Source organism: Triticum dicoccoides, chromosome 1B (genome assembly GCF_002162155.2).
Source record: "Triticum dicoccoides isolate Atlit2015 ecotype Zavitan chromosome 1B, WEW_v2.0, whole genome shotgun sequence".
Lineage (NCBI taxonomy): Eukaryota > Viridiplantae > Streptophyta > Magnoliopsida > Poales > Poaceae > Triticum > Triticum dicoccoides.
This window is the reverse complement of record NC_041381.1, coordinates 508,429,351-508,440,280: the sequence shown is the minus strand read 5'-3', so window position 1 is coordinate 508,440,280 and position 10,930 is coordinate 508,429,351. Positions and strand designations below refer to the sequence as shown.

Below are 10,930 nucleotides of genomic sequence, written 5' to 3'. Positions count from 1 at the left end.
TCTCCTGCACAAGTAGCCAGTGCTGCCATTTTGTATCACGTGCAGCAAAGATACAAGGTGCCCGTGTTGGCCGCCTACGAGCAAAAGCTTCTCTCCATCGTCCTCGTAGGCCGTGCATGCCCGCCGCGTAATTCATCGCCAGAAACGCCGCGCGCGTACACGTACGCACGACAAGTTAAACGTATGTACCTTTTTTTCGGTGAAACGTATGTACGTTTTTTTTCCGGGTGAAACGTACGTACGTTGCCATATAGCTACATTGCTACTTTGCCACCTAGCGGAATCTCCCTGCAGATTTATCGAAAAAACATACCACCACGAAAACAACGCTTGATGTGACGTGCATATTTCATGTAATAACGTCTATTGTAGAATGGAGGGGTCATTCATACTCCTTCCGTTCAAAAAAACTTGTCCCTCAAATGAATGTATGTAGCATTAAGTTAATGCTAAATACATCTATTTAACAGACAAGGTTGAGACAAGTTTTTTCGGACGGAGGGAGTATATACGCTTGAGCACATATAGCGCATACACACGTGCAAATACGAACATACGCACCACTTTTTTTAGTACGTAGAGCAATTCACGGCAGTTGCGAATGCGTGAGAATCAGATAGCAAACATATGATTACACGATGGATCGATCACGAATATGGATGAGCATAAGGTACATATATAGGTAGCAGCACTAGTTTGAGTACATGACTCTGATAGTCTAGTTGTCGTTGATCGTAGCTAGCTTGATGGGATATTATTGCCGTCGATCGACCGTGGAGATGAGCAGTTGGATCATGGGCACTTGTGGCGGCCGTTGTGCGTGGTCATGTTGGCGTAGCAGGGGCAGACTTCCTCGTTGCCGGCGGTGCCGGGCGGCACGCAGTCGCATCGCCGGCAGCACGTGTTGCACGCCCTGTTGCACAGATTCGGCCGGCTCTGACTTGCTGCACCGGTACGAGCACGCGCTGCCGCAATCTGCAAATCGTTGTAATAGTTAGAAGGGGAGATATATCAGTGATGGTGCCGATCGATCAACTCGGCCGGACTAGCGGATGAATCCCATGCTGCGTGGGTGCTTACCGACGGCGTGAGCTTGTCCACTCGGAGCGGTGGTCTGCGGAAGAGGAAAATGAACAGGGACCGAGTTTAGCAAGGCAACCAATATTCTAGAATGCATGTACTGTGGAAGAGTCTATAGCGCCATGGATCAGGGGATCACCTCGACAAGGAGCAGGAGGACGATGAGCGCCGCGCACATGAGCACCCTGTCTTTGCCGGCCATTCGCCAGGGGCTGGGAACCGCCGGTTTGCTTCGCTCTCTGCCGATTTGCTTCTCTTCACCAGGGGAAATGCGGAAACCTCAAACCTTTGCCTTGTAGCGAGGGGATGAACCGGGCCACGTTTTATAGGCCGGCCCGCCGGTGAGGATTCGAGACTGGCATTGGGCGCACAGTGGTGGCATATGTTAGGCAACAAAATATCAAGGATATTCTGTTACCCCTTACCATACTTTGGGCCTGTCGCAATTAGTGTAATCAGGCCATTATGAAGAAGGATTGTAATTGGGATTGTTTCCCTGTACATCTCGTGGAATCTGCTATATATATATAGTCTTATATATGTGATAATAGGAAGGTCAGGATTGTGTCATGTATTCCCAAACTTCCATCGCTTTTGCTATTCTTCAGTCACCTGAAACTTTATTCTGTTGCAGTCGATTTTTTCTATGGCCTGGAAATACTGGGCCGAAGCTACTCCACGTACAAAGGCTGTATATCGATCAATTAGCGGAGTACCCCTAAAAAAAGATTAATCAGCGGGGGCATGCAAACGTGCGGGTGTGTGTACGTACCTGATTCTGTGTCTTGTGTGCATGCGTGCACGGGTGTGTATATGTTGTGTGCGTGTGGGTGCACGCGCGCGCAAAATGTGTTGTCTTAGAGGTCGTTTGGTTCTAGACCTAGTAAGGGCATTTCTAACGGAGCGACCTGCAAATTGCCCTCCGCATCCCTCCACGCATAAGGGATCAGTCTGCGGGCACAAATGCAGGAAGCCGCCATCCAACGCTATCATGCATAGGTCTGTTAGTAAAGGACAAATTCAAATTCAAATTTAGTCTAACCCACACCGCGCGCCGGATCACAACAGCGCCGGAGCATGCACAATCACAATCAAAAAGAGCCAAATATACTTAGTTTTTACATAGCCAAATCCAAAAGAACACCAGTCCGGTAGTCCGCGCAATTTTCTGCCCTGCCGGACCAGCAATCCCAACTGTTTGCTCCCTGATCAAGGTGTCATCACCGTCGCCGTAGTGTAGGCAGCCTCCGCCTCGGCGTCCGCCTTCGCCACATCCTCATTCTCCGCCGCCGCCAACTAATCTTTCTGCAGCTGCAACATCTGGTAGCAGACAAATTGCACGATCATTCTTGGGTCAACAACTAAAGAGTCCACTAATAATCCCCAATTGCATGGAATCATCGTAGGAATTTCCAGAGGTGGAAGCGATAAGTATGGAGTGTCGAACCCACAAGGAGTTAAAGGTAAGATCAATATTCTCTCAAGCTCTATCTGCCACTGATACAACTCTACGTACATCGAACGTTTGCTACCAACTAGAAACGGGAAATAAAACTACGTTGTGGGTATGAAGAGAATAACTTTGCATGATATCGGAGAGGTAAAATATAAAAGTAGGAGTTGTCTTTATAAAGTTAGAATATATTATTAAATATTATAAATAGCGAGTGTGGAATAATGATGGATCGATGTGCGGAATTGTCCTAGACAATTGTTAACAAGACTGATAATCACTATTGCAATTTCATATGAGGGAGAGGCATAAGCTAACATACTTTGTCTTCTCGGATCATATGCACTTATGATTGAAACTCTAGCAAACATCCGCAACTACTAAAGATCATTAAGGTAAAACCCAATCATAGCATTAAAGTATCAAGTCCTCTTTATTCCCATACGCCATGACCCACTTTTGTGTTTCAGTCACTCACGCAACGCAGACAATAAGTAAACCATGGACATATTACAACACTCTACAGCGGGAATCCCTCACGCTTACGCGACACAGAGGGCACAATAGGACAACACCAAAATAAAACATACAACTCATATCAATCTAGATCATCAATCAACCCAAAGACAAAAAAATATCTACTCAAAACATCATAGGATGGCAACACATCATTGGATCATAATATGTGGCATAAAGCACCATCTTCAAGTAGGGATTACAGCGGGGTGCGGGAGAGTGGACCGCGTAAAAGAGATGAGGATGGTGATGATGGTGGTGATGTTGATGAAGACGATCACCGCGGCGATGATTCCCCTCCTGATGGCACTCCGGCACCATCAAGAGAGAGGAGGAGAGGTTCTCCCTCTTGTGCTTCCTCCTCCATGGCCTCCCCGTGGATGGGGAGAGGTTCTCCCTCTGGTCCTTGGCCTTCATGGCGATGATGGCCCCTCCGGGATCCTCCTCCATGGCCTCCGGTGATGATGGCCCCCTCCGGCAGGGTGATAGAGAGGGCCTAGATTGATTTCTCGTAGCTACAAAGGCTTACGGCGGTGGAACTTCCGATCTAGATTATTTCCCGAAGGTTTCTGTCTTTATAGGAGGAGTTGGTGTTGATTTCACGTAAGGGGGGCCCTCGGGGAGTCCACGAGGCAAGGGGCGCGCCCCCCACCCTCGTGGGGCCCACGGGACTCCCCTCCGGTAGATTTTTGTTCCAATATTTTTCATATTTTTCAGAAAAAATCTCCGTTGATTTTCAGCGCGTTCCGAGAACTTCTATTTCTGCACAAAAACACCACCACAGTAGTTCTGCTAAAAACAGCGTCAGTCCGGGTTAGTTATAATCAAATCATACCAAAATCATATAAAACTATTGTAAATATGGCATGAATACTTCATAAATTATAGATACGTTGGAGATGTATCAGCATCCCCAAGCTTAATTCTTGCTCGTCCTCGAGTAGGTAAATGATAAAAGAAATAATTTATGAAGTGTGAATGCTAGCAAATGCATAAGTTTGATCAATGATAATTTCAATCACCTTTTCTAGCATCATTATATGTCATAACAGTAGCTCATCTCATAAAACTTTTCATGATCAAGTAACAAGCTATTCACATGTTAAAGTATAGATCATAAACTTTCTTGAAACTAACAAACTATATTCTCGGTCATCAAACAATTGCAATTCATCTTATTTTCAGGAAGGGTCTATGTCAGAGCTTTGATTTAGCAAACTCCACATACTCAACTATCATTTAATCTATCACAATTGCTAACACTCACGTGATATTTATGGGTTCAATGTTTTAATTGGACACAGAGAAAAATAGGGGCTTATAGTTTCGCCTTCCAACCTTTTACCTCGAGGGTGATGTTAACAATAATAATTTATGAAAACCTACATACAAGTGGATATATATATCCGGATCTCTCCAACACAAAGTGCTTGCCAAAGGAAAAAGTGTAAATAGGAAAGGTGGTGATCACCATAACTCTTGTATAAGGGTAGAAGATAAAAGTAAAAGATAGGTCCTTCGCAGAGGGAAGCAGAGGTTGTCATGCGCTTTTATGGTTGGATGCATAAAATATTAATGCAAAAGAACGTTACTTTATATTGCCGCTTGTGATAAAGACCTTTATTATGCAGTCCGTCGCTTTTATTTTTTTTCCCTATCACAAGTTCGTATAAAGCTTATTTTCTTCGCACTAATAGATCATACATATTTAGAGAGTAATTTTTATTGCATGCACCGAGGACAACTTACTTGAAGGATCTTACTCAATCCTTAGGTAGGTATGGTGGACTCTCATGGAAAAATTGGTTTAAAGGATGTTTGGAAGCACAAGTAGTATTTTTACTTGGTGCAAAGAATTTGGCTAGCATGTGAGGGAAAGGCAAGCCCAACATGTTGGATGATCCAAGACAATATAACATTTCCGATATAGGAAAACATAACCCATTAAGTTGTCTTCCTTGTCCAACATCAACCTTTTAGCATGTCATATTTTAATGAGTGCTCACAATTACAAAAAATGTCCAAGATAGTATATTTATATGTGAAATCTCTCTTCCATCAATATTCTTTCATGAATTGTTCAAGTGACCAATTCTGCGTTTGCTAACTTTCAATAAGTTTACTACCTATACTTATTATGTGTGAAGTCTTTACTCCCCATGTTATAAGCATATGAAACGTATATAAATTCAGATTTATGATATTCAATTCATTCAACCATTTACTCATAGGATATACGTGAAGCACGTGAGCAAATGACAAACTACTCCAAAAGATATAAGTGAAGAACACTGAGTAGTCAAATAATTAACTAGACATGGGAGGATTCTTTTATATTCAAGATTTCAGATCCAATGATTTTATTCAAACAGCAAGTAAAATTGAAAATACGCTTGATACGTCTCCAACGTATCTATAATTTATGAAGCATTCATGCTATTATATTACCTGTTTTGGATGTTTAATGGGATTTATTATACACTTTTATATTATTTTTGGAACTAACCTATTAACCGGAGGCCTAGCCCATATTGTTGTTTTTGCCTATTTCAGTGTTTCGAAGAAAAGGAATATCAAACGGAGTCCAAACGGAATGAAACCTTCGGGAGAGTTATTTTTGGAACGGAAGCAATCCAGGAGACTTGGAGTAGACGTCGGGGAAGCTTCGAGGAAGCCACGAGGCAGGGAGGCGCGCCCTACCCCCTGGGCACGCCCCCATCCTCGTGGGCCCCTTGTGCCTCCCCTGACCGACTTCTTTCGCCTATATATGTCCATATACCCTAAAAACACCAAGGACAATAATATATCGGGAGTTCCGCCACCGCAAGCCTCTGTAGCCACCAAAAAGCAATCGGGACCCTGTTCCGGCACCCTGCTGGAGGGGGGATCCCTCACCGGTGGCCATCTTCATCATCCCGGCGATCTCCATGACGAGGAGGGAGTAGTTCACCCTCAGGGCTGAGGGTATGTACCCGTAGCTATGTGTTTGATCTCTCTCTCTCTCTCTCTCTCTCTCTCTCTCTCTCTCGTGTTCTTGATTTGGCACGATCTTGATGTATCGCGAGCTTTGCTATTATAGTTGGATCTTATGATGTTTCTCCCCCTCTACTCTCTTGTAATGGATTGAGTTTTCCCTTTGAAGTTATCTTATCGAGTCTTGAAGGATTTGAGAACACTTGATGTATGTCTTGACGTGCTTATCTATGGTGACAATGGGATATTCACGTGATCTACTTGATGTATGTTTTGGTGATCAACTTGCGGGTTCAGTGACCTTGTGAACTTATGCATAGGGGTTAGCACACGTTTTCGTCTTGACTCTCCGGTGGAAACTTTGGGGCACTCTTTGAAGTACTTTGTGTTGGTTGAATAGATGAATCTGAGATTGTGTGATGCATATCGTATAATCATACCCACGGATACTTGAGGTGACATTGGAGTATCTAGGTGACATTAGGGTTTTGGTTGATTTGTGTCTTAAGGTGTTATTCTAGTACGAACTCTACGATAGATCGAATGGAAAGAATAGCTTCGTGTTATTTTACTACGGACTCTTGAATAGATAGATCAGAAAGGATAACTTTCAGGTGGTTTCGTACCCTACCATAATCTCTTCGTTTGTTCTCCGCTATTAGTGACTTTGGAGTGACTCTTTGTTGCATGTTGAGGGATAGTTATATGTGTTGGGTAACGTAGTAATTTCAAAAAAATTCCTACGTACATGCAAGATCATGGTGATGGCATAGCAACGAGAGGGGAGAGTGTCCGTCCACGTACCCTCATAGACCGTAAGCGGAAACGTTATGACAACGCAGTTGATGTAGTCGTACGTCTTCACGATCCGACCGATCCAAGCACCGAACGTACGGCACCTCCGAGTTCAGCACACGTTCAGCTCGATGACGATCCCCGGGCTCCGATCCAGCAAAGCTTCGGGGATGAGTTCCGTCAGCACGACGGCGTGGTGACGATGATGATGCTCTACCGGCGCAGGGCTTCGCCTAAGCTCCGCGACGATATGACCGAGGTGGAATATCGTGGAGGGGGGCACCGCACACGGCTAAGGAACGATCCGTAGATCAACTTGTGTGTTATGGGGTGCCCCCCTGCCCCCGTATATAAAGGAGGGAGGGGGAGGTGCGGCCGGCCCCCTTGGGGTGCGCCTGGAGGAGTCCTACTCCCACCGGGAGTAGGACTCCCCCCTCTTGCCTTGGTGGAGAAGGAAAGGGGGGAGAGGAAAGAGGAGAGGGGGGGCGCCGCCCCCCCTTCCTTGTCCTATTCGGACTAGGGGGGGAGGGGGCGCGCGGCCTGCCCTGGCCGGCCCTCCTCTTCTCCCTCATGGCCCACTAAGGCCCATTAACCCCCGGGAGGGTTCCGGTAACCCCCCGGTGTTCCGGTAAAATCTCGATTTCACCCGGAACCTTTCCGATGTCCAAACATAGGCTTCTAATATATTAATCTTTATGTCTCGACCATTTCGAGACTCCTCGTCATGTCCGTGATCACATCCGGGACTCCGAACAAACTTAGGTACATCAAAACTTATAAACTCATAATAAAACTGTCATCATAACGTTAAGCGTGCGGACCCTACGGGTTCGAGAACTATGTAGGCATGACCTAGAACCATTCTCGGTCAATAACCAATAGCGGGACCTGGATGCCCATATTGGTTCCTACATATTCTACGAAGATCTTTATCGGTCAAACCGCATAACAACATACGTTGTTCCCTTTGTCATCGGTATGTTACTTGCCCGAGATTTGATCGTCGGTATCCAATACCTAGTTCAATCTCGTTACCGGCAAGTCTCTTTACTCATTCCGTAATGCATCATCCCGTAACCAACTCATTTGGTCACATTGCTTGCAAGGCTTATAATGATGTGCATTACCGAGAGGGCCCACAGATACCTCTCCGACAATCGGAGTGACAAAACCTAATCTCGAAATACGCCAACTCAACATGTACCTTAGGAGACACCTGTAGTACTCCTTTATAATCACCCAGTTACGTTGTGACGTTTGGTAGTACCCAAAGTGTTCCTCCGGTAAACGGGAGTTGCATATTTCTCATAGTTACAGGAACATGTATAAGTCATGAAGAAAGCAATAGCAGTATACTAAACGATCAAGTGCTAGGCTAACGGAATGGGTCATGTCAATCACATCATTCTTCTAATGATGTGATCCCATTAATCAAATGACAACACATGTCTATGGTTAGGAAACATAACCATCTTTGATTAATGAGCTAGTCAAGTAGAGGCATACTAGTGACTATATGTTTGTCTATGTATTCACACATGTATCATGTTTCCGGTTAATACAATTCTAGCATGAATAATAAACATTTATCATGATATGAGGAAATAAATAATAACTTTATTATTGCCTCTAGGGCATATTTCCTTCAGTCTCCCACTTGCACTAGAGTCAATAATCTAGATTACATAGTAATGATTCTAACACCCATGGAGTCTTGGTGTTGATCATGTTTTGCTCGTGATAGAGGTTTAGTCAACGGGTCTGCAACATTCAGATCCGTATGTATTTTGCAAATCTCTATGTCTCCCACTTGGACTTGGTCCTGAATGGAATTGAAGCGTCTCTTGACGTGCTTGGTCCTCTTGTGAAATCTGGATTCCTTTGCCAAAGCAATTGCACCAATATTGTCAAAAAAGATCTTCATTGGTCCCGATGCACTAGGTATGACACCTAGATCGGTAATGAACTCCTTCATCCAGACTCCTTCATTTGCTGCTTCAGAAGCAGCTATGTACTCCGCTTCACATGTAGATCCCACCACGATGCTTTGTTTAGAATTGCACCAACTTACAGCTCCACCGTTTAATAAAAACACGTATCCGATTTGCGATTTAGAATCGTCCGGATCAGTGTCAAAGCTTGCATCAACGTAACCATTTATGACTAGCTCTTTGTCACCTCCATATACGAGAAACATATCCTTAGTCCTTTTCAGGTATTTCAGGATGTCCTTGACCGCTGTCCAGTGATCCACTCCTGGATCACTTTGGTACCTTCCTGCCAAGCTTATTGCTAAGCATACGTCAGGTCTGGTACACAGCATTGCATACATGATAGAGCCTATGGCTGAAGCATAGGGAACATCTTTCATTTTCTCTCTATCTTCTGCTGTGGTCGGGCATTGAGTTTGACTCAACTTCATACCTGGTAGCACAGGCAAGAAACCTTTCTTTGCCTGATCCATTTTGAACTTTTTCAAAATTTTGTCAAGGTATGTGCTTTGTGAAAGTCCTATTAAGCGTCTTGATCTATCTCTATAGATCTTGATGCCCAATATGTAAGCAGCTTCACCGAGGTCTTTCATTGAAAAACTTTTATTCAAGTATCCCTTTATGCTATCCAGAAATTCTATATCATTTCCAATTAATAATATGTCATCTACATATAAAATCAGAAATGCTACAGAGCTCCCACTCACTTTCTTGTAAATACAGGCTTCTCCAAAAGTCTGTATAAAACCATATGCTTTGATCACACTATCAAAACGTTTATTCCAACTCCGAGATGCTTGCACCAATCCATAAATGGATCGCTGGAGCTTGCACACTTTGTTAGCACCTTTTGGATCAACAAAACCTTCTGGTTGCATCATATACAACTCTTCTTCCAGAAATCCATTCAAGAATGCAGTTTTGACATCCATTTGCCAAATTTCATAATCATGAAATGCAGCAATAGCTAACATGATTCGGACAGACTTAAGCATCGCTACGGGTGAGAAAGTCTCATCGTAGTCAACCCCTTGAACTTGTCGAAAACCTTTCGCAACAAGTCGAGCTTTATAGACAGTTATATTACCATCAGCGTCAGTCTTCTTCTTAAAGATCCATTTATTCTCAATGGCTTGCCGATCATCGGGCAAGTCAACCAAAGTCCATACTTTGTTTTCATACATGGATCCCATCTCAGATTTCATGGCCTCTAGCCATTTTGCGGAATCTGGGCTCATCATCGCTTCCTCATAGTTCGTAGGTTCATCATGGTCAAGTAACATGACTTCCAGAATAGGATTACCGTACCACTCTGGTGCGGATCTTACTCTGGTAGACCTACGAGGTTCAGTAGAAACTTGATCTGAAGTTTCATGATCAATATCATCAGCTTCCTCACTAGTTGGTGTAGTTGCCACAGGAACCGGTTCTTGTGATGAACTACTTTCCAACAAGGGAGTAGATATAGTTATCTCATCAAGTTCTACTTTCCTCCCACTCACTTCTTTCAAGAGAAACTCCTTCTCTAGAAAGGATCCGATTTTAGCAACGAAAATCTTGCCCTCAGATCTGTGATAGAAGGTGTACCCAATAGTCTCTTTTGGGTATCCTATGAAGACACATTTCTCCGATTTGGGTTTGAGCTTATCTGGTTGAAGTTTCTTCACATAAGCATCGCAGCCCCAAACTTTAAGAAACGACAACTTTGGTTTCTTGCCAAACCATAGTTCATAAGGTGTTGTCTCAACGGATTTTGATGGTGCCCTATTTAACGTGAATGCGGCCGTCTCTAAAGCATAACCCCAAAACGATAGCGGTAAATCAGTAAGAGACATCATAGATCGCACCATATCTAGTAAAGTACGATTACGACGTTCGGACACACCATTTCGTTGTGGTGTTCCGGGTGGCGTGAGTTGCGAAACTATTCCGCATTGTTTCAAGTGTAGACCAAACTCGTAACTCAAATATTCTCCTCCACGATCAGATCGTAGAAACTTTATTTTCTTGTTACGATGATTTTCCACTTCACTCTGAAATTCTTTGAACTTTTCAAATGTTTCAGACTTGTGTTTCATTAAGTAGATATACCCATATCTGCTCAAATCATCTGTGAAGGTGA

At 43.8% G+C, this 10,930-nt stretch overlaps 1 pseudogene; it reads right to left on the bottom strand.

Annotated features, from left to right (window-relative positions):
• Positions 1–535: 535 nt before the first annotated feature.
• On the bottom strand, positions 536–1,382 carry LOC119307512 (annotated as a pseudogene).
• Positions 1,383–10,930: the final 9,548 nt, after the last annotated feature.